The sequence below is a fragment of the Anomaloglossus baeobatrachus genome, chromosome 5, assembly GCF_048569485.1.
Source record: "Anomaloglossus baeobatrachus isolate aAnoBae1 chromosome 5, aAnoBae1.hap1, whole genome shotgun sequence".
Taxonomy (NCBI): Eukaryota; Metazoa; Chordata; class Amphibia; order Anura; family Aromobatidae; genus Anomaloglossus; species Anomaloglossus baeobatrachus.
This window is the reverse complement of record NC_134357.1, coordinates 415859056-415882879: the sequence shown is the minus strand read 5'-3', so window position 1 is coordinate 415882879 and position 23824 is coordinate 415859056. Positions and strand designations below refer to the sequence as shown.

The following is a 23824-nucleotide window of genomic DNA, read 5'->3' as shown; positions in this document are numbered from 1 at the left end:
CTTTTGCCTAGTCTGTGTGTCGTCCATATCATTCGTGTGGCATGCATTTTGCAGGCTACTTTCACATCAGTGTTCTTTTGCCTGTAGGCAAACAACCGCAAACCGCATCTGACTGGATCCTGTGGATTAAATGTGCAGCGCATGCAACCGTTATTTTACCGGATCCTTCTGCAGCGGGACACAGAATTTATCGGCCGGCACTGGAGTCAGCTAACTCCTGATCTCACAGCCCACACACGCTGCAATAGCTGCAGGTGGGCTCATTCACATGACGTTCCATTTGTCCTGGTCAGTTCCTGTTTTTTGTGCGGACCCACGGACAGGACCATCGTTTCAATGTCTTTTGTGTAGGATCGGATGGCACATGGTAGCACTTCCATGTGCAGCCGATCCTACAAAAAAAAACACATCGGATGCCGAATGTCCACTCCGTTATTATGGAACATGTCCTATTCTGTTCCGTAATAACGAACCGTGACTCAATACAAGTCAATGGGTCCGTAAAATTCCCGGAAGCAACATGGAAGCACTTCCGTGTGACTTCCGTCGGGTGCCCGTGCAGTCTGTGTCCCACTCCAGCCCCAACCCCGCGGCTTCCCGCACAGCAGTGTCAGCAGCTGCCCGCACTGCAGTGTCAGCAGCCGCGGGGATGACAAACGCTACCATCAGGAGGTTAGTAAGTTCATTACCTGCGGTGATGAAGTCCTGCACTCCTGACGTCAGCGGTCATCACTGCCTTCTATGCCCGCCGCTTGTCACATCACCTCTCGCTGTCGACCAGAGACTGACTAGTGGCGACGTCACGGGCCGCTCGTGATACTTGGTTTGTGAAGGCGGCGGTCATTGAACTCAGTGACAGCGCTGCTGTCAGGAGTTCAGCGATCATCGCAGGTAATGTACCTCGCTAACCTCCTGACAGCAGCAGTCGTCATGCCCTGCAGTGAACTGGGCTGACCTATTGATGTTAGCTCAGGTCACTGCACAGCTCTCCCAGCCAATGGGGAACATTCTGTTCTTCATTGACTGGGACATTGACTATGGTATGGATCGTCGTGGGACCTGTTACAAGGGGGACCTGGGGAAGCGTGCCAAGATGGGAAATGGACAGCTTCCGCCGGTCAAGGTCCACTGTGCGGTGTAAGGGACCGCTGCTATGGTCAGGAAAGAGTGAGCGGGTTGCTGCTAGTGATCGTCTGGAACGTCACAGACGATCTATGTACACCGGTCCGCCCTGACCCGTGAGGGTTGTATGGCTCGGGGCTTCTCGTACGGTGTACCTGTTGCACGGGGACGCACAGAGGTGCCTACACACGTGTGCCAGCGGGAGTCACAGGAATATGGCACGGGGGTAGCACAGAGGTGCCCACGCACGTGTGCTTCAGAAACCAAGTGAGTCCGACAGAGACTCGAGGAGCTCACCTGGGACAGGAACACAGCCTGCTAAACGGGATACTGCCGGAGCAGCAAGGCAGGGGCAAGACCTGCAAACTAGGTGCTGCCTGAGCAGCAAGGGCAAAGCCCACAAAAGACAATAATGCCTAAGCAGTGGCGTGGCAGCACGCTGCCAGACATCCAGACATAGAAGGACGGTCGCACGCCGCCATGATGGCAGGGGGAGCTTTTAAGGAGGTGTAGCTCCACCCAAGGGCGGGCGCGAGACGGGCGTGACCCAATCAGGATTCGTGACGTCCTGGCCCAGCCAGTCAGGATTCAGCACATCACCAGCCTCGTCATCGGGCCGTGTGATATCAGTGAGCGAATCAGAAGACGTCACGTGGAGCACATGCTCATCTTCCTGCCTCTGGGTAATAAAGGCGGGATCCCCGGTTTCACAATGTGCAGAGACATGGGAAGTCTTGCTGCTTCCCTGAGCATCTATTCTTCGCACACTGCGCAACCTCCCAGAGCCTCCGTGATGCTGAGCAGGAGAGCTCGTAGCAGGCAAGGGATGGGAGACCGCTCCATTCCTTGCAAGGGGAGAACCACTAGGTGTCACCCTTCTGCTGTGTCTCTGAGAAGGCAACTCCTGCAGTCTCCCAGACCTTTGGCGCTGCTGAGCAGGAGGGCTCGTGGCAGACAAGGAATGGGGGACCACCTCATTCCTTGCAATAAGAGAGCCACGACATGTAACAGGGACCCCCTTGGATTACAGCAGACCTGGATTTGTTTTTTTTTCTAATAAATTGGTGAAAGAGGAAATGTGTTGGGGAGTGTTTTTTCAAATAAAAATGTGTTTGTTGTCTATTTATTTTTTTATTACTGACTGTGTTGGCGATGTCGGGTGTGTGATAGACGCCTGACATCACTAACCCCAGGGCTTGATGCCAGGTGATATTACACATCTGGTATCAACCCCATATATTACCCCATTTGCCACCGCACCAGGGCAACGGGATGAGCTGGGGCGAAGCACCAGGATTGGCGAATCTAATGGATGCGCCACTTCTGAGGCGGCTGTATCCTGCTATTTTTAGGCTGGGGAGTGTCCAATAATGGTGGACCTCCCTAGTCTGAGAATACCAGACCACAGATATCCGCTTTACCTTGGCTGGTGATCCAATTTAGGGGGGACCCCGTGTTTTTTGTTTTAAATTATTTATTTAATTTAAAATAACAGCGTGGGGTGCCCTCTGTTTTCGATTACCAGCCAAGGTGAAGCTGCCAGTTGTGGTTTGCAGGCTGCAGCCGTTTGCTTTACCCTAGCTGGCTACAAAAGGCAGGGGGGGACCGCATGTCATTTTTTTTTTTATTATTTATTTATTTTTGGCTAAATACAAGGCTAAGCACCTTAGTGCCACATGAAAGTCACAAAAGGGTGCCAGCTTAGAATATGCAGGGGGTGGGATATTATATATGTCTTTCTCATCTATCTATTTATCTATCTATCTATCTATCTATCTATCTATCTATCCATTCATTCATCCCTCCATTCATTCATTCATTCATCCCTCTATCTCTCTGTCTCTGTATCTATCTATCCATCTCTATATCTACTCATCTATTTATCTTTCTTGCTGCTTCTGTTTTTTGCGGTCTGCTCTGACACATGCGGTGCTGAATGGAACCAGCTTTTCAGTGTCTTGCTGCGTCCTGTGGTGCTGGTGGGAGGAGCACATGATCACGCCGCCCGACACCGCCCGTTCTCCTGACATCGGAGCAGAGCGGGCGGGTGGAGAGTGAGATTACATACGTGACAGGGAGGATTTCAGCTGAAGAACCCCCCCTGTACTCCACACTGGCGCCCCGTGCCTCACCATCTGCCGGACGCTAATGTCTTCACCGCTCCACACTGTGCCATCCTCCGGAACCTCCCCTCGATGCTGGGCTGTGATGTGTGGTAGTCACCGCCTACAGCCCTGTCAATCAATCTGAGTGGCGCCAACATCCTCTGACGTACCCGTCAAGTTTGAGAGCCCGGAATTGACGGTACGTAAGAGGATACTAGCGGCCACAACACCAGGGGTTCATGTGACAGGCACTGAGCGTGCAGGATAGCGCTGCTCAGTGCCAGAAGTGCAAATAGAAGCCAATGAAGAAAAGACCTATAATGGTAAGTAGAACTCATAGAGAAAATAAAACAAATGGGTGAACCACCCCTTTAAAATTATCTGCCTGCCAGCTCACTACTATATAAGCCCAAGTAGAAGGCTTGTCACAGGACAATATGACACTTTTTGAGCTATTGTACAAATGTAGAGAATGCCATGATTCTTCCTTTCAGCTCCCATAGGTCTATTTCAGAAATCAGGCACATGTGATATTCGTAGCGGGTGGATGGTGAAATTTCTCCATAACAGCTGCCAGCAAATAGCTTGGAATTGGCATCAGTATCTGTTCATCCCTCCTTATTGTAATTGTAATGTGATTGATAAGACAGAGGGACTGAGGGATAAAATAGTGGATGCTGGTGGGCTTTATCTGGCAGCCAGGCACTGACAGAAAGGTATTCTGACAGATAGTTAATTATAATAGAGGAAATTGTGGATGCAGCAGTCAGAATCTGGACCGTTATATTCAAGGGGTAGGTGACCGGAGTGTGGGGGGCACTGGAAGAATACGCAGAGGCAGGGGTGAATAATGAGAGAATAAGTAGAGTAGACAGTTATTTATGACTAAACGACAAAACTGGACAAGTGCCAGGAACACAAGTTACTTATAAGGAATCAATCCGAAATTTCAGAATGGCGAAGACTCACGTGCTCCACAATCCATTTTTGAGCTGGCATATCAAAGGATAACTATAACTTATATACATCAATGCTTCATCTCACCAATTTCTTTTCTTTTACTGACGACAGCACAAACCCATCTTTTTCTACTTGTTCCTTCTTCTAGTTCTGTAGCTTTGAGGCACTCACTTGTTCTCCCTTGGTTCACCTTCCACCACAAAGTTTGCCAGATCTCCACTATATGAAACCTAACATATAAACAAAATGAGCAATACCCTGTTGTAAGTAAGTAATTAATAATATGAATACAAATTTTTATTTCTATAGTGTATATAGTATAGTGTATATAGTATATATATTATAGTGTATATAGTGTATATAGTATATATATTCCTCAGCACTTCAAAGCCAGCAATTTAAACCCAAATAAATAGTAAATGTAAATAACATAGGGTACTTAGTTAACACTATTCTGATCAAAAAAGCATAAAAGACATTCCAAAGCAACAAGATGTACCATGGCAGAGCGTAACATAGTAGAGGGTATGTATCATGAAGGTGGTGTAAACACGAATGTCTGTACTTGTAGTGCTACGAAGCATATTCCAGTCTCAGTTCCAGGGACAGGTTTTATGGATAGCTGGAGAAACAAACAGGTATGGCTATCCAGGGCCGGCGTCAGCACCCGGCAAACCCGGGCAAATGCCGGGGCCCTGGAGAGCCGGGGGGGCCCACTCGGCCTCGTCAGTTCTCCTGTCCCTTGGCCGGGGCCCACTCGCCTTTACAGTTCTGCGGTCCCCGGCCGAGTTCCGGGGACCGCAGTCCTCGGCAGCAATCTGCGGCGCCGTCACTTTAAGGCGCGCAGACATCCTCGTTTGAATTTCATCTGTGGGCGGAGCTACCGCCTTCTCAGTCCCACAGATGAAGGAGGAGAGCTTCTGTCCGGCGCTGTGTGGGCCCCCTCTCCACCGTGACCATCGGGTAAGTGCCCTCCCCGCCTCCCCATTATAGGCCCCGGTGAGCTGCTTCTACCCCCTGGATGTATGCCCTGGCCCCTGCCAATGCCCCCACCCGCCGATTCCGCGGGTGTGGGCCCCGCCGAGCCGCGGGTGCTGCCAGTGCCGCTGGTGCTGTCCCCGCCAAGCCGCGGGTGTGGGCCCCACAGAGCAGCAGAGTTGTGTGCATTTGTCTGAATGTAGCAGAGTTGTATGTGTTTGTCTGTATGTAGCAGAGTTGTGTGTGTTTGTCTGTATGTAGCAGAGTTGTATGTGTTTGTATGTAGCAGAGTTGTATGTGTTTGTCTGTATGTAGCAGAGTTGTATGTGTTTGTATGTAGCAGAGTTGTATGTGTTTGTCTGTATGTAGCAGAGTTGTGTGTGTTTGTCTGTATGTAGCAGAGTTGTATGTGTTTCTATGTAGCAGAGTTGTATGTGTTTGTCTGTATGTAGCAGAGTTGTATGTGTTTCTATGTAGCAGAGTTGTATGTGTTTGTCTGTATGTAGCAGAGTTGTGTTTGTCTGAATGTAGCAGAGTTGTGTGCATTTGTCTGAATGTAGCAGAGTTGTATGTGTTTGTCTGTATGTAGCAGAGTTGTATGTGTTTGTCTGTATGTAGCAGACTTGTATGTGTTTGTCTGTATGTAGCAGACTTGTATGTGTTTGTCTGTATGTAGCAGACTTGTATGTGTTTGTCTGTATGTAGCAGACTTGTATGTGTTTGTCTGTATGTAGCAGAGTTGTATGTGTTTGTCTGTATGTAGCAGAGTTGTATGTGTTTGTCTGTATGTAGCAGAGTTGTGTGTGTTTGTCTGTATGTAGCAGAGTTGTGTGTGTTTGTCTGTATGTAGCAGAGTTGTATGTGTTTCTATGTAGCAGAGTTGTATGTGTTTGTCTGTATGTAGCAGAGTTGTATGTGTTTCTATGTAGCAGAGTTGTATGTGTTTGTCTGTATGTAGCAGAGTTGTGTTTGTCTGAATGTAGCAGAGTTGTGTGCATTTGTCTGAATGTAGCAGAGTTGTATGTGTTTGTATGTAGCAGAGTTGTATGTGTTTGTCTGTATGTAGCAGAGTTGTATGTGTTTGTCTGTATGTAGCAGAGTTGTATGTGTTTGTCTGTATGTAGCAGACTTGTATGTGTTTGTCTGTATGTAGCAGACTTGTATGTGTTTGTCTGTATGTAGCAGAGTTGTATGTGTTTGTCTGTATGTAGCAGAGTTGTATGTGTTTGTCTGTATGTAGCAGAGTTTGTGTGTGTGTTTGTCTGTATGTAGCAGAGCTGTATGTGTTTGTATGTAGCAGAGTTGTGTGTGTCTGTCTGTATGCAGCAGACTTGTGTGTGTGTGTGTGTGTGTCTGTAAGTGTATATGACTGTATATATTTGTCTGTTTATATGTATTTTTGTGAGTTTGTCTTTAAATATGTATATGTTCGTATCGGTGTCTGTGTGTGGATGGGGCCCACTGGGACTCTTCCGCCCGGGGCCCACAAAAACCTGGAGCCGGCCCTGTGGCTATCCATATACCTTTGGGGTGTGTCTAATTATGTTAAAATGGTGTCTGTTTGTTTGACCCATGGTCAGTGTATGGAGGTGTTGTGATACCTCCAGAAGGAATCCCAGAAAGAGGGGTGTGCAAGACTTTTAAATAAACAGTGTTTCTGTTTGCTACCTTGAGAAGCAAGCTCAAGTGAAGGTTCCCCACATGTGGTGCTACAGTGTGGGCAGCATTCCATTAAGCACGTGTATCGGCTGCAGAGTGGTGTTTGCTGTGGATTGACAGGTCCACCAAAAATTTGATGCACTCTACAAGGATCTGTTGCCGGTGAATCGGTGGGTCCACATCCACAAGGTCTACTTTTTACACACGCTGCAAGGAGCTGTTGCTTGTGGATTGCCAGGTCCACAAAGACTCCTGGAGTAGAGCAATGGCCATGAGTGGAGCAGCGTGCTAGGAGAAAATGAAGAAGCTGTTAAGGTATCTGTTGCAAGCTGGTATGCAGCATCAGATGATCAGTGGCTGGAGGTGCCAGGAGGTCCAGCGGGAGCACCAGAGGCGGCAGCAGCTCCAGCGGTCCAGCAGTCAGAGGTGCCAGGAGGCATGGTGACCAAAGTGGGAGCTGTGGCAACAACAGAGGGAGCTGTTAAAGGGTCTCGATGAGACAGCAATGGACCAGCTCATGCTTCTTCATGGAGTTTGTGGAAGAAGGGGCAAGTGTCTGGTGGCTTAAATAACAGTCGAAACAGTTCAAAGGAAGCCCCACCACAACGGGAGGCTCTAGGGGTTCCTTTTGGTATGTTGGTGTGCAGTTAGGAGGATGGCGCCTCTTAAGGTTGCCTGTCCTCAGTCCTCAGGAGTAACCGAAGAGAATGGTGGGTCTCCCCAAATTAACGATAGGAGTGGAAAAAAGGTAAACAATTGTATGTCCATTGAAAATGGGGTAGCTGCAGAAAAGGGGGTGACACCTCATTAAGTAGGGACTTGTTGTTCTAGAGTACCAGAGTACCAGGGGGAGTGACAATGACTCCAATGTAGACTTTTACTTTAATAAAGTGAAAAGAGAGTGCAGTAAAGGAGAGCAGAGCAAAGAGGGTAAATCCTCCTCCCATTGCCGAAGACACAACAAGTGCAAAGAAACGGAACAAGCTGCACCCTCTGAAAATAGGATCAGAGAAGAGACAGTGTTGTGTGCTTCCGTTCAAAATTTGGATCTTCTTCAAGACTCTGAGTGGGTAAGGAATGAGGATAAAGGCACATTGCCAGTCACAACCGCTGGTTTAGAGGCAGACAATACTGTGATGCAAGAGGAATTGGAATTGGAGAAGAGGTATTGACAAAGGAATTCAGCAGAGTGAAGTTCTGGGAAAGGAGCTGACTGGGGAAGTAGTGTTGGTGTCCTCTATGATTTCTAAGCATAAATAAGATCCTGGAGAGCACTATAGGAGAAGAAATCCTACAGAGCACTGTATGATATCAATTCTGTGAGAGCGCTGTAGAAGTTGAAATCCTGGAGAGAGCTATAGGAGAAAGAATCCACGAGAGCGCTGTAGGAGATGAAATCCTGTGCTTCTCCACACCAGTCAGGAGGATGGTCCTAGCTTTAGTATTAAACTTCTCTATGTGACAATATAGATGTGTCCATTTATCAAAACCAAAGATTAAAACAAAAGGAGGAAATACCGAGTTGTAAGTAAATGAATAATAACACTAAATATAAATAACATAGGGTACATAGTTAACACTATTTTGATCAAAGAGACCTAAAAGCCATCCCATTGTGACAAGGTTTACCTAATCCAAAATCTCCACTATGAAGATGTTGTCCAGAACTATATCTCGCGTTTTACTGTAGGATAAAAGTCCCCATACACAATGTATAGCTGTCGGCTCAATTATTATTCAGTCAACAGATACATCTCTCAACTCGCTCATACACAAAAACGCTCCTTTGTTCTCTTTCGGAGAGTTGTTACTAGAATCAAGAACTTAGACTAGATCTTTCTTTCCCCCTAAATTCTATGTTGAGGAAAACTCGTAAGTCCCATGTATGCAATAGAAGGTCTGCCAATACCACCAAATTCAGCAACGCCGAATAGTTGATGTCTAATGCGTATGGGGTCTTTGCATTGAAGAATTATTTTCATCATGTACACTTATGGCATATCAGTAGGATATGCTATAAATTTATGATACATGTCAGTGGTGTAACTTGAAGCTTGTGAGAAGCAATATAAAATCTTCAACAGGACCTCCAACTGTAATATGTCTTTAATAGAAGGCTAAAGAAAACTTTTAGAATTATGGGCTCAGAAGCAACTGAAACACCTGCATTCACCATAGTTGCACCCATGATACATTCAGTGCCCACTCCTGGGACCCTCATTTATATTAAGAATGGGACCATGCTGGGCATAGCTTTCAGAGGAAATGTGGCCATACATGACAAAAATTGCTCAGTATGACAAGATGGGAACAACCCTTTAATTAGACCTACCTTACATAAGAAACACCATCAAAGCAGGAAGGGTTTAGAAGAAATATTGCACAAATTGTTGACAAATATGGGCAAGTGTCTGTCCTGCATGGTATGATAGCGTCCAAGTTAAAGAAAAAAGTGCCATATTTTTCGTTTTATAACACGCACCGGATTATAATACACACCCCAAATATAAAGATAAAAAAGGGTAAAAAAAATAAATAAATGAGGTCCTTCTTATACTCCGGTAGTGTCTTATCATAGGAAGGCGACAGCAGTGGTGGAGCGGGGTCACAGGAGGCAGGGGCGGTGCTGGACTAGGGCAATGCTGGCTGCAGACTGGCCAGCCGTGCTGCCTGCTGTATGGCCCGCCGTGCTGGCTGCTGTGTGGCCGGCTGTGCTGGCTGCTGTGTGTCCGGCTGTGCTTGCTGCTTTGTGGCCGGCAGTGCTGGATGCTGTGTGGCCGGCTGTGCTGGCTACTGTGTGGCCGGCCATGCTGGCTGCTGTATGGCCGACCGTGCTGGTTGCTGTGTGTCCGGCTGTGCTTGCTGCTTTGTGGCCGGCAGTGCTGGATGCTGTGTGGCTGGCTATGCTGGCTGCGGCAGGGGCCGTGCTGGCTGTATGGAGCAGGGCAGTTCAGAGGTGAGATGCTCTATCAGCGATGCGATCGTCAAATAATGCCACCTGGAATCGGCACCTGCGCAGATTGAGCTGTCGGCTCAACGACAATCCGAGAGCTCCATCTGCGCACACGCTGGACTCCTGGTGGCATCCTATGAAGATCGCACCGCCAACAGAGCATCTCACCTGCTGCACCACCTTGCTCTACACACAACGCACACTGCACCCAGCACAGCCCTGCACCGCTAACAGAGCATCTCACCTGCCGCTGCCAGCACAGCCCTGCACCATCGACATAGCATCTCAACCGCCACAGCCAGCACATCACCGCTCCCGCACTGCCGACAGAGCATCTCACCCGCCGTACCACCCTGCTCCACACAGCACCCACCGCAGCCAGCGCAGCACCCATTCTCCACCTCCCGGTAAGCTACATTTGGATTTTAAGACGCACCCCTCATTTTCCTCCCAACTTTTTGGGAGGAAACGTGCGTCTTTTAATCCGAAAAATATGGTACAATGATGTTGTGCAATGTATTTAGGAATCAGGAAAATAGACATGTAAATAATGCATGCTACGTTTGATGTAGGGGATTTTTGATACTTTTTATTATACATTCTTATTGCTGACCTATATTTACACCGGGTGAAATAAGTATTGAAAATGTTACCAATTTTCTAAGTAAATATATTTCTAAAGATTCTAGAGACAAGAATATTTCACCATATGTCGTTAACAACCCATCCAATCCATACAGGCAAAGAAATCAAGCCATAGATGTTCATAAAGTAAGTTATGTGTAATAATGAGAAAAATCACTGGGAAAAAGTATTGAACACATGAAGAAAGAGAGGTGCAAAAAGCCATGTAAATAAAGAGACACCAGTTGAAATCTATTAGAAATTAGAAAGCAATTCTGCCTCTTATTGAAAAATAATAGCAGCTGATTCAACTGATGACCTATAAAAAGGTGTTTCATTATCATGGTGTATCACAAGAAACAACTCATGATGGGTATAACCAGTGAGCTGTCTCAAGACTTTCACATGCTTATTGTGACAAAACATACTGATGGCATTGGTCACACAAGAATTTCTAAACTACTGAAGGTTCCAGTGAACACTGTTGGGGCCATAATCTGGAAGTGGAAAGAACATTTCACCATAAACTGTCTACGACCAGGTGCTTCCCGCAAAATTTTAGAGAGAGGAGTAAAAAGAAGTATCAGAAGAGTTGTCAAACAGCCAAAAACCATCTTTGAAGAGCTACAGAAAGACCTGAAATCAGTAGGTACAATTCTTTCAAAGAAAACAATAAGTAATGCACTCCACCTCCATAGCCTGTATGCACACACGCCACACAAAACTCCATTGCTGAACAAAAGGTCTATTCAAGCACTTTTAAAGTTTGCTTAACAACATTTAGACAAGCCTGTGAAATACTGGGAGAATATAGTCTGGTCAGATTAGACTAAAATTGAACTCTTTGAGTGCCATAATATACACCATGTTTGGAGGCCAAAATTCACTGCATGTCACCCAAAAACACCATACCAACAGTGAAGTTTGGAGGTGGAAACATAATGGTGCAGGGCTGTAAATCAACATACGGCTCTGCAAACATTGTTTGAAGGCAGGATGAATGGACAAATGTAACAAAACATTCTTTATAAAATCTACCATCTACCAGGGGATGAACACAATGATCTCAACTTTTAATTGGTTTCAGAGAAAGAAAATAAAGCTGCTAGAATGACGCAGCCAATGACGTGACCTGAATCCAATAGAACATTTATGGAAGTTTCTAAAGCTCAGAGTTCATAGAAGGAGCCCACAGAACCTTCAGGATTTGAAAAGTGTTTGTGGAAAAATGGACCAAAATCATACCTGAGCAATGCATGTGACAAGTTTCTCTATATGGGAGGCGTGTTGAAGCTGTCATCACCAACAAAGGCTTTTGTACAAAGTATTAAATAATTTGTGTTCAATACATTTTCCCTTTGTCATTTCTCATTGTTAAAGATCACTAAATTCATTCATTCATTCATTCATTCATTCATTCATTCATCTTAGCCCCTTCAGAGTAACCCAGCTATTCTCTCTACTCTTTATTATTAACTTCCTATTTTTAGGGAACATATGGTCCTTTAAGGCCACCTGAAGCCCACTCATCACGCAGTCCTCTCACACTTACCACTGACATTCCTGCAGATTTAGCAGGCAGGTTGTCGGCACATGTCATCACTGCTTTCTGTTGTGGTTACTGAACAGAGTATAGGCAGGCGGGGGGATTTAACAGTGAATTTTATGATATCTCTGAGCACTTCTGAATTGCCATATGAGATGCAGTACCCAGCAGCCTTACATTGCGTGTCACGGTTACTATTTCAATGACATCTGCTATGTCATACTCACCGGATAATTCCATGTTCATAACGATTACAATAACAAGGTAGCGTAGAGACAGACGGGAATTAAATGTGACACACGCAGTAGTGAGCGATGTCTGTGGATTTTCCTTCTTGCAGAGACAGGAGGTGATGTTAGAGAGGAACTTATAACTGCAGTATTCCCTTATTTATTGTGACACTCGCTAAATAAAGACAGATGAGAGGGTAATCCTGTGGCTGTCGTGAAACTACAACCCTCTCTGGACATGCTGCGGGTTGTCATTTCACAACCTACTCCTAGGGTACGTGCCCACGATCAAGCTTCCTCGCATTCTGGAAACAGCGTAATTTCTCTTGTAGAGTCGCTAATGCCCTGTGCGGGAGAACATGCTGTACGTGCCCACGATCAGGATTACTGACACAGAGGATTTTAACTGTGTTCTCCCGCTCAGAACACTAGCATCTCCGCAAGCATAAACTGACATGCTGCTGCTCAGAAACCCACACCGCTGGTCAGTTTACGCAGTGTAAACCCCTATGGGTATGTGCCTATGATCAGTCTAAGCAGTTGTTAAGATGCAGTGTCTTTTTGCTGCATCCTAAACACTGCGTTGTACAGTACAAGCACAGTGGATAGAATTTATAGTAATCCCATGCCCACTGTGCTTTCTTCTTTTTAATGCTGCGTAAACTGACCTGCGGCGTGGGTTTCTGAGCCACATAATATCAATTTATTCTTGCGGAGACACAAGTGTTCTGAGTAGGAGAGCACAGCGAAAATCCGCTGGCAGTAATCCTGATCATGGGCACGTGCAGCACATTCTCCCGCAGAAGACACAGGCATTTCTGCAAAAGAAACTACACTACGTCCAGAATGCAAGGAAGCCTGATTGTAGGCACGTACCCTAATTGTAAGCTACACTCATTGGTCTCAACCCTTTCTTACTGAGAGACACATTCATCTCTGAGAGGTGGTCCGAGCCACATTCCGCGCCCCTTCCTTCATAGTAGAGACACCGAGACCCTGGTATGAAAACAGCCAAAGATTCCCCACAAAAGTACATTGTGACCTTTGTACCCCTTTCCTTGTAGGCAAGATATTTACATACGAGAGCACACTTTACTCCCATTCAGTACTTACCACACTACTGCATCTAATCTCAAGCACTTCTTAAGCAGGCTGTTTGAGTCTATCTCCAATTTACCATATTTATTTCCCCGCTGCCCAGGATACGAACATCCAGATCTGCTCTTTTGTGCGGGTCTACTCAGAAAAGGTCTGGAGACCTTCTCTTCATAGCTGTTTGTTAGAGCTGGTGCTAATGCTTCAAGCTGGCAGACTGCCACGAGCCACACATCATGGACCCACAAGCCACATGTAGCTCCCAAGCCTCAGGTTGAGGACCCCTGATATTGACAAAGGTAATGAGACACATACTCATTGCACCTATAGGAGCTTTCATGTCCCGTTCTAAAACCAGTGACATTCATATAGGGTTATTTCCCTATACTAGGGTTATTCCTTTGCAGCTATTACAGCTTCCATTTCACTGGCAAGGTTTTCCACAAGATTTTGTTGGTGTCTTTGCGAATTTTTGCCCATTTATTTAGAAGAGCATTTGTGAGGTCAGACACTGATGTAGGAGGAAGGTCGTGGGCTCACAATCTCTGCTTTAGTTCATACCAAAGGTGATGGATGGAATTGAGGTCAGGGCTCTGTGTGATCAGTTATATTCTTCCATACCTATCTCACCCATGCATGTCTTTGTGGACCTTGCTTTGTGTACTGGGCACAGTGATAGGGAACAGAAAAGGGTCTTCCCCAAATTGTTCACAAAAAGTCGAAAAGCTACAATTGTCCAAAATGTCTAGTATGCTGAACAGAGGCATAGCTAGAGGTTTGGCTGAGGGGCTGAAACCTCTGAGTGGGCCCCTAATCTGTAAATCAGGTTTACAACTATGGTGTCGGACCCTAAGGGGCGCTCCCCTATTAGTTTCTACTATTTATGAGATCTCCCTTAGCAGCCCCCACTACGTATGCAGCCCCCCACGCATAATAACCATCACACAATATTATAATTAAAACATAAACATTATATACTCACTTAATCCCAGCTAATCAAGTGGCAGGTCCCAGGCAGCCAGATGCGGTGACGTCATTACCCGTTCTGTGTGTGTCGCAGCACAGTGATGACATTGTGTTGCTCCACAAGGGACCTGCTGTTCTGCAGCCCTCAGGACTAAAAGGACCTGAGGCCTACAGAATGGAGGGCAGCAGTGCAGGAAGACCATTTCTCCCTGCTCTGCCACTCAGGAGTGCACATGGTTTTGGGTCCAAGGGCCACATTGTTATACTGAATCAATTGTGAAGGGCCGCAAAAAGATTTATAGGGGCACTTACATGCATACATCACCAGAACCACTGTCAGTATATTAATACATCAGAACGGAGTGAGGAGTATTTGAGAAAGATTTGGAAAATTTCTGCTCAGTTTCTGCTGCACAAAATCAGTATAAATACACCTGAACTTACATTGAGTTTTTGGAGCAGAAACTCAACAAAAAACCCTATGTTTTGAGGATTTTTCAGCTTTAACATGAAGCACGTTATGGAATGCTACATGATCAGAACCACCGTCTGTACAGGCAGTGCCAGAAGCACTGTCAGAACTTGAATACATCACTAGGACTACCGTCACTACAGGAATACATCAACAAGCGGTCAATTGCAGTTTCCGATCAGTCCAATATACACTTGCATCACTTGATCCTGCAACTCCCAGTAGATGTTTTACAATGGTAAGGAGATACTGGGAGTTGTTGTTACCAGTTATTATCAGACTATGGACCATTTAGGAACCACAGTACTGATGAGACACAGGAAGGATCACAAAAACATTTACCCATTTACCTTCTAGCTGATATCTTCTGTGATTGAAGTCAATCCCATCTCTTTTGTCTACAACTCTTTTTTTTATAGTACAAACGAGATGCCATGAATAGATTCAACATCCACAGCTCGTCTCTCCAGACTTCCTTCTTTTTTGGCCTTTAGTAGCACTTCCTAAAATGGTGCCCTTAAAAATAAAAGTATTATTTTACTGGCCATAAATAAAAATATATCCTTTGCTGAAACCCTAAATAAATAATTGTCCCTCACTATGCTTCCTGCACAAAATATCCCTCCACATAATATTCCCTCCTGCTGCATCTCTCCATACTGTCCCCCCACACTGCCCCTCTCTGTAATTTCCTCTCCACACTGCCCCTGTCTGCTATGTCTCCATCCCACACTGCTCCTCTTCATATGTTCCCCCGTGCTGCCCTTCCATATAATGTGTCCACCCCACACTGCCCTTCTTCATAATGTCTACCCACACTGCCTGTCTCCATAATGTCCCCCCACACTGCGGAGAAAATCTATCAGTTTGTGCCATAGAGATTCACCACAGATTTTAACAGTTTGCAATGTATAGAGTAAAGTTTGTGGTAAATTCACAGCATTTTCAAGACACAATTCAGTGTTTTTTGGCAGTGAAAGAGTCCCATGGAAATGTTTCAGCACTGTAAAAAAAAAAAGGTAACCAGATGTTTACATATGCAAAAACAATACTACTTTTTAAATGTCTGGCTCATAGAACTGTATGACACATTACGCTATACGTCTAGACTTGGTAATCTGCAATACAGCGTTTTCTTCTTTTATTGACGCTGATTGTCAGGATCCTCTGGGTGACCACTTCTCATCTCCGCCATGCTGCCCTCTTCTATCTTCTCCACTCTATGTGATAAACACTTGTGGATGACCTTTCAGCATGCTCTGTGTTCAGTCACTTTCCCATCTCCTGGCCTCTTCTCTGTTATATAACATTGGTACAGATTTAACTACTAAGAATCCTAAGGATTAATTCTGCTGGACTCTGTCACACAGAATGGAGGAGATGCGGCCTGCAGCACCCAGGGAGGAGCCCATGAATGGATTTCATTATCTAGCAATGTCTACCAGCAGTCTGGTGCATTTAGGAAGGGTGTGATCTCCACCTGACGAGAGACGGTTTTCCCTTCATTCTCTCGCTGTGAACATTAATATGCACAGCAGTAATTAGTAGGCAAGCACTGTGAATACAAATCATTTACATTTATTTAGATTTCCCCCATGCACTGCCCATATGTTACTCATGGCTGCTAACAAGGCTGGTGTGAGGCAGACATCTTCTGCTCGTATTATGATTTGCTGTAGTAAAACATAACCTTATGAGTGTGCCAGTCTTGTATGATGCCTGAAATAGAATAAGACTTATCTGAGTGCTCCTCTCTGAGACCACATAATGGGGCCCTGCCTGATAGCAACGCTCCACATCCCATAAGAAATGTGACTTTAAGATTCTAATGTGGCATCCATCACTATACCTAATGGCCTCTGCTTTGGAGCCATTACGTTCGTGTCTGAGATTGGTACCCCAATCTATTCATGTCCAAAATGGCCACTGCAAGGTGAGCACAGGGGAAAATCTGAACCTTGAGCCACAGCCTTCCTCACGCAGAGAATGGACACAGCACCTTCTTTATCAGCACTAGTCCATCCCAAGTCAATGAAAAGACAGCAGAAACACAGTTCAGACATACTTATAGTTGTGAACAGTTCTTGGTTTCCTGAGAATCCTAGACTATATTTAAAGGGAACCAACCACCAGGATTTTCCTATAAAACCTGGAGCCAGTGCTATACTGGCACTATCAGGCTGATTCTATACATACCTTTAGTTGTTAGCTTGGTTGTTTAGGTTTTGAAAATCCAAGTAAGTAAAGTTTATAAAATCATCAGCTTCTTGAGTGACAGCAGCTGAGGATCAGATAATACCGGGGGATATTCATACTTATCCCCTCCCCTTGTTAGAATTAGCATAAGTATTATACAAACTAAAACTCACTTTTACTAAACTTACTTTTTCCCTTGCAGGACCTGTGTGAGGTCATACCCATGTGACCAGAAGGGGCAGGGACTCAACCAGCAGAAAAATGTTGCTTCCTGGTATCAACTTTATTGGGTGAAGCCCCGCCCTTTCTGGTCACATGGGTATGACCTCAGCACAGGTCCTGCAAGTCAAAAATTAAATCTATTATATAATACTTATGGTAATTCTAACAGGGGGAGGAGATAACTATGAATACACCCCAGCAGGGTCGGACTGGTGTGTCTGGGGCCCACCAGGGGAATTGACTCTAGGGGTCCACCCTATAGCTATATGCAAGTACCCGTTAGCCGTTATGTTCTTCAGGGTATGTGCCCACGAGCAGGACTCACTGCATCTTAGACGCAGTAAGTCCTGACCTGCAGGTCCACAAGTCTCCTCTGGAGGTGAACGCAGGAGACCACAGCTGCTCGTATAATCTTCCCTTATTGATAGAGTGAAAATGTGACGTTCATACACAACACAATCCACCGTCCCAAAACCAATACCACCATATACAAGGAAAAAATACCGCCACACTGTGACCAGACCACATATTACCACCACATAGTGACCGAATACAACCTCATACAAGGGAGAAGTACCACCACTCCATGACCAGACAACATATTACCACCACATAGTGACCCAATACAACCACATATAAGGGATAAATATCGCCACACTGTGACCAGACCACATAGTGACCGAATAATACCACATACAAGGGAGAAATACCACCTTAGCGTGACCGGACCACATATTACCACCACACAATGACCGAAAACAACCACATACAACATACCAACACAAATACAAACAAATACCAACACTCCATGACCAGCCCACATAGTGACCGAATAATACTACAATAATGATCATGAATAAAAACCAAATTCGGAGACGTCAGTAGTTTTATAGAATAAAAGAACAATTTACATTTTACTCAAAAATATAAAGAGAAAAATCAGAAAAACTGAACATTTTGCAGTGGTCTCTTAATTTTTGCCAGAGCTTGATATATAGAGCACACCACTAATAAATGACAATGAAAACATTTTATTGAACACCACACGTGTTACAAGTATACAAATATAACCATTTAAAATCATGGGGTATGAAATCCCCCAATAAGACCATTAAGGCCGCTTTACACGCTGTGACATCGCTAGCCGATGCTAGCGATGTCGAGCGTGATAGCACCCGCCCCCATCGTACGGCTGATATGTAATGATCGCTGCCGTAGCGAACATTATCGCTACGGCAGCGTCACATGCACATACCTGCTCTGTGACCGGCGAATCACCTCCATTCTAAGGGGGCGGTTCGTTCAACGTCACAGCGACGTCACTAAGCAGAGGGGCAGAGATGAGTGGGACGAACATCCCGCCCACCTCCTTCCTCATTGCTGGCGGGACGCAGGTAAGGAGAGGTTCCTCGTTTCTGCGGTGTCACGGTGCGATGTGTGCTGCCGCAGGAACGAGGAACACCATCGTTACTGCAGCAGCAACGATATGTGGGAAGAGGGGGGCATGTCACGATTAGTGATTTTGAACATTTTTGCAACGATTCAAAATTGCTAATAGGTGTCACACGCAACGACATCGCTAAAGCGGCCGGATGTGCGTCACAAATTCCGTGACCCCAACGACATGCTTTAGCGATCTCGTAGCGTGTAAAGTCACCTTAAGTCACCCAGCTACAATATAAACAATGGTGTGCTCTATATATACATATGCTGGCGCTTTTTTCTTTCCTTCCACCTGGTTATTCACCAGCATGAAGCACGTCTTTTATTATGCTTTGATATTTTCAGCTGTTCATCACGTTTTGTTTTTTTGTCATACAGCAACACAGAGCGCAGTTAGGCCAACTCATAGACAAGCACAAATACCTAGACACAAAGGCACATACATGTCATTCATGCACACACACAGAGCACAGTCAGGCCACTCATAGACAAGCACTAATACACAGACACACGGGCACATACATGTCATACATGCACACAGAGCACAGTCAGGCCACTCATAGACAAGCAGTAATTCACAAACACATGGGCACATACATGTCATACATGCACACAGAGCACAGTCAGACCACTCATACACAGGCTCATACATACACACCCAGACACGCACCCCAGTCTGACCCTGTACACAGACATACACACATTAGAGGAGTTCTTACCTTCCCCCAGCTTGTCTCCCGTCCGTCCTGCATTCTCCATGGTAGTCCAAATTCCAGTGGGCTAAAGGACCTGTGCTGACGTCATTCCCATGTGATCACAAGGGGCGGGACCAACATGGCTGATACCAGGAAGAAACTCCCCCCTTGTACCATATAGTAGATGGGAGAAAACATGTCCACGCCCCCCAACTAAGCCGATCACGCCCACTAGGAAGGTCCTGCTAGCTACTGGGATCTAGCTACAACCCAGGCTTCATAGCAGATCGCAGGTCCTCGGTAAGCATCAGTGCTGAGTGCAGGGTGCGCTGCGTGACATCACAGTTAGCAGACGCGGCCGCGTCTGTTAACTGTGACATTACTGGTGCAGTGCAGACCTGGACGACAAAGAATCAGGCGGCCTCAGCACTGTAGCTGGTGGTGCCGCTTGGAGCCCCCTTCCCTAGCCCAGCCTGCGGTTACCAGCTTGGGGCCCTATGTAAAGTACGGGGGACCCACTAAGGTCCCGGGGCCTACAGGGGGATTCCCTGACACCCCGGTGGCCCAGACCGACCCTGCACCCCAGATATTATCTGATCCTCAGCTGCTGTACCCAAGAAGCTGATGATTTTATAAACTTTGCTTTCTTGGATTTCAAAACCTATACATCCGAGCTGACCACTAAAGGTATGTAGAGAATCAGCCTGATAGTACCAGTATAGCACTGGCTTTAGGTTATATACTAAAATCCTGGTGAGTGGTTCACTTTAAGAACGAATTTTGGGATGGGTCAGCGTGGGATTCAAATACCCCCAGAGACATTGACAACTATGCCTACTCTGATGCCTCTGCATATGCCATTTTGGACGTGAAGAAATGAATTACCCAACTCAGACATGGAATAAGCAGTAGCTACAATTTATTTTATACACTTTATTAATGTTTTGTAGTTATGAAAAGTGATTTAGAAAAAATAGCATTTCCACTATGATTTCTGGGTTTTGTTTTTAGACCATACACGGTGTAGTATAAATGTTTAAAGGGCTTGTCCGGTCTTAGGGTACATGTCGGCAGTCACTCTATGTGACTGCAGTCTTGTGAATCCTCAAAGCCTGCTGATTTTCTGGTATCAGCGCCAAGGTAATGTGACAGTAAGTATGTGATTCGGCCATATTCCGACTAGACTTATCTGGCCTTGCTCAATCCACTTTCATTAAACAAGGCCATTCAAGTCTAGTTGGCATGTGACCGCATGTATGGAAATCACACTTGCGGCACACGCCTCCCGCTTCTGTTGCCGGAATCAGAGAATCTTCTAAGTGAGCAGTTGGCATGCTGTGAGGATTCACAAGTCTGCTATCACATAGTCTTGTTGCCTACGGCCGGAAAATTCCTTCAACTTTATTGTCTGGGTCAATACGATTATGGTAATTCAAAATCTATATAATTTTTATGTACTTAAACTATTCCACAGGATATTGCTGCTTTCCAAGATCCATTTCTATATTTTTTCTGTTGGTTAAGCAATAATTATTATTTGTATCTTTTTGGCTATGTGACTTTTTCACTTTATATTCCAATTTATTTCTAATTTCATCCAAATGGGAGATAAAAATTAATGAACACTATTTGGAAAGTTGCTCACCATTGCATTTCAGGAGTAAACTAACATTAAAAAAATGATTTGTGAAGGTGTATATAGCCTCTAAGGGTTACTCCCATCATTAAGATTTTGACTTGTGGATCAGTCAACGTCCAACTACTGGGACCTGTACCTATCCCAATAATGGGGCTCTGAAATGTCCAATCAGAATGGAACAATGGCTGGGTTTGCTTGGCACCGCACAACTCATTTTCTGCAGAACCACCGGGGTTTGCCAAAACGTCTTTTTTCTTTTGGACAGCTAATCAAAAAATCATGAAGAGACAATTTTTACAGACATATTGGAAACCCATAATAAATCATTGTGATAATGATCCATGTCTACAACGTAGAAACCATAGAAAGTCTGATCAATAGAGGATCATATATAGCAAAACCAAAGAAGAAAAAACCTCTAAAACATTAATTTTATTTCAATCTCATTAAAATAACTGTCAACTAATTAAGACACAGGGGCCATAACCATTTGTAAGGTAACAGACCAATGTCATAAAGTGCATAAAAAAACTCTGTGAGGTTCTGGATAGGGCAGTGAGCAATTGAGTGTGCGATGGTGTCGCTTCTACTCACGGGACTTATCGGGCTAAACCGATGTCTAGATGTTCAGGGGGCAGGGCCTACAGTTCCCTAAGGTTGCCCCTACCTGTCAATGGAGGTTTAATTCACCTTACTGTTTTGAGTGCCCCCTCGGCAGCTGGCCCTGAATGTCCCTGCCACTATCACATAAACCCAAAACCGCCACAAGGTTCAGAGTGCTGAAGGTTTGGTCACACATTCATATGTCCAACTCAAATACAATAAAGATATCTGTGGTCAGGACTTGGCCCCACACAAGAATGTCAATCCCCAACTGCACAGTCTAAAGGCCGCTTTACACGCAACGACATCGCTAACCAGATGTCATTGGGGACACGGAATTCGTGACGCACATCCGGCCTAGTTAGCGATGTCGTTGCGTGTGAAACGCACAAATGACCATTAACGATTAAAATGACTTACCTTATCATTGATTGTTGACGCGTCGTTCTATTCCCAATTATCGTTGCTGTTGCAGGACGCAGGTTGTTCGTCGTTACTGCGGCAGCACACATCGCTATGTGTGACACCGCAGGAACGAGAAACATCACCGTACTTGCGGCTGCCGGTAATGAGGAAGGAAGGAGGTGGGCGCTATGTTCCTCCCGCTCATCTCCGCCCCTCCGCTTCTATTGGGCGGCCGCTTAGTGACGTCGCTGTGACACCGCACGAACCGCCCCTTAGAAAGGAGGCGGTTCGCCGGCCACAGTGATGTCACTAGGCAGGTAAGTACGTTTGACTGTTCTTAGCGATGTTGTGCGCCACGGGCAGCGATTTGCCCGTGACGCACAACCGACGGGGGCGGGTGCTTTCACCAGCGACATTGCTAGCGATGTCGCTGTGTGTAAAGTGCCCTTAACATCTAGCTCCAATGTGTGAGGGATACGTGTGGTTAAGGTCCAATCCCACATACAATATAAAAGTACAGACCAAACGTTTGGACACACCTTCTCATTCACAGAGTTTTCTTTATTTTCAGGACTCTGAAAAATTGTAGATTCATATTGAAGGCATCAAAACTATGAATTAAAACATGTGGAATGAAATACTTAAAAAAGTGTGAAACAACTGAAAATATGTCTTATATTCTAGGTTCTTCAAAGTAGCCACCTTTTGCTTTCATTACTACTTTGCACACTCTTGGCATTCTCTTGATGAGCTTCAAGAGGTAGTCACCAGAAATGGTTTTCCAACAGTCTTGAAGGAGTTCCCAGAGATGCTTAGCACTTGTTGGCCCTTTTGCCTTCACTCTGTGGTCCAGCTTACCCCAAACCATCTCGATTGGGTTCAGGTCTGGTGACTGTGGAGGCCAGGTCATCTGGCGTAGCACCCCATCACTCTCCTTCTTAGTCAAATAGCCCTTACATAGCCTGGAGGTGTGTTTGGGGTCATTGTCCTGTTGAAAAATAAATGATGGCCCAACTAAACGCAAACTAGATGGAATAGCACGCTGCTGCAAGATGCTGTGGTAGCTATGCTGGTTCTGTATGCCTTCAATTTTGAATAAATCCCCAACAGTGTCACCAGCAAAGCACCCCCACACCATCACACCTCCTCCTCCATGCTTCACGGTGGGAACCAGCCATGTAGAGTCCATTATTATTATTATTTATTATAGCGCCATCAATTCCATGGCGCTTTACATGTGAAAGGGGTATACATTATAGGGCAAGTACAATAATCATAAACAATACAAGACACAGACAGGTACAGGAGGATAGAGGTCCCTGCCCGCGAGGGCTCACAGTCTACAAGGGATAGGTGAGGATACAGTAGGTGAGGGTAGAGCTGATTGTGCGGCGCTGCATCAGACTGAGGGTTACGGCAGGTTGTAGGGTTGTCGGAAGGGTCTTCAGGTTCCTTTTGAAGCTTGTCAAGGTAGGCGAGAGTCTGATGTGTTGTGGCAGAGCATTCCAGAGTATGGGGGAGGCACAGAAGAAATCTTGGATGCGATGGTGGGAAGAGGAGATGAGAGGGGAGCAGATAAGGAGATCTTGTGAGGATCGAAGGTTACGTACAGGTAAGTACCGGGATACTAAGTCAGAGATGTAAGGAGGAGACAGGTTGTGGATGGCTTTGTAGGTCATGGTTAGGGTTTTGAAGTGGAGTCGTTGGGCAATGGGAAGCCAGTGAAGGGATTGGCAGAGAGGAGAGGTCGGGGAGTAGCGGGGGGACAAGTGGATTAGATTGTAGGGGTGCGAGACTGTTAGAAGGGAGGCCACAGAGCAGGAGGTTGCAATAATCCAGGCGGGAGATAATAAGGGCATGTACTAATGTTTTTGCAGCTTCTTGGGAAAGGAGTGTTCGGATCCGTGAAAT

General features: G+C 45.6%; 1 protein-coding gene across 5 annotated transcripts in view; it reads left to right on the top strand.

The window, feature by feature from the left end:
- KCNH6 (potassium voltage-gated channel subfamily H member 6) overlaps positions 1 to 23824 on the top strand; it is a 410680-nt gene that overhangs the window by 233358 nt on the left and 153498 nt on the right. The gene's annotated exons all lie outside the window — the stretch shown is intronic.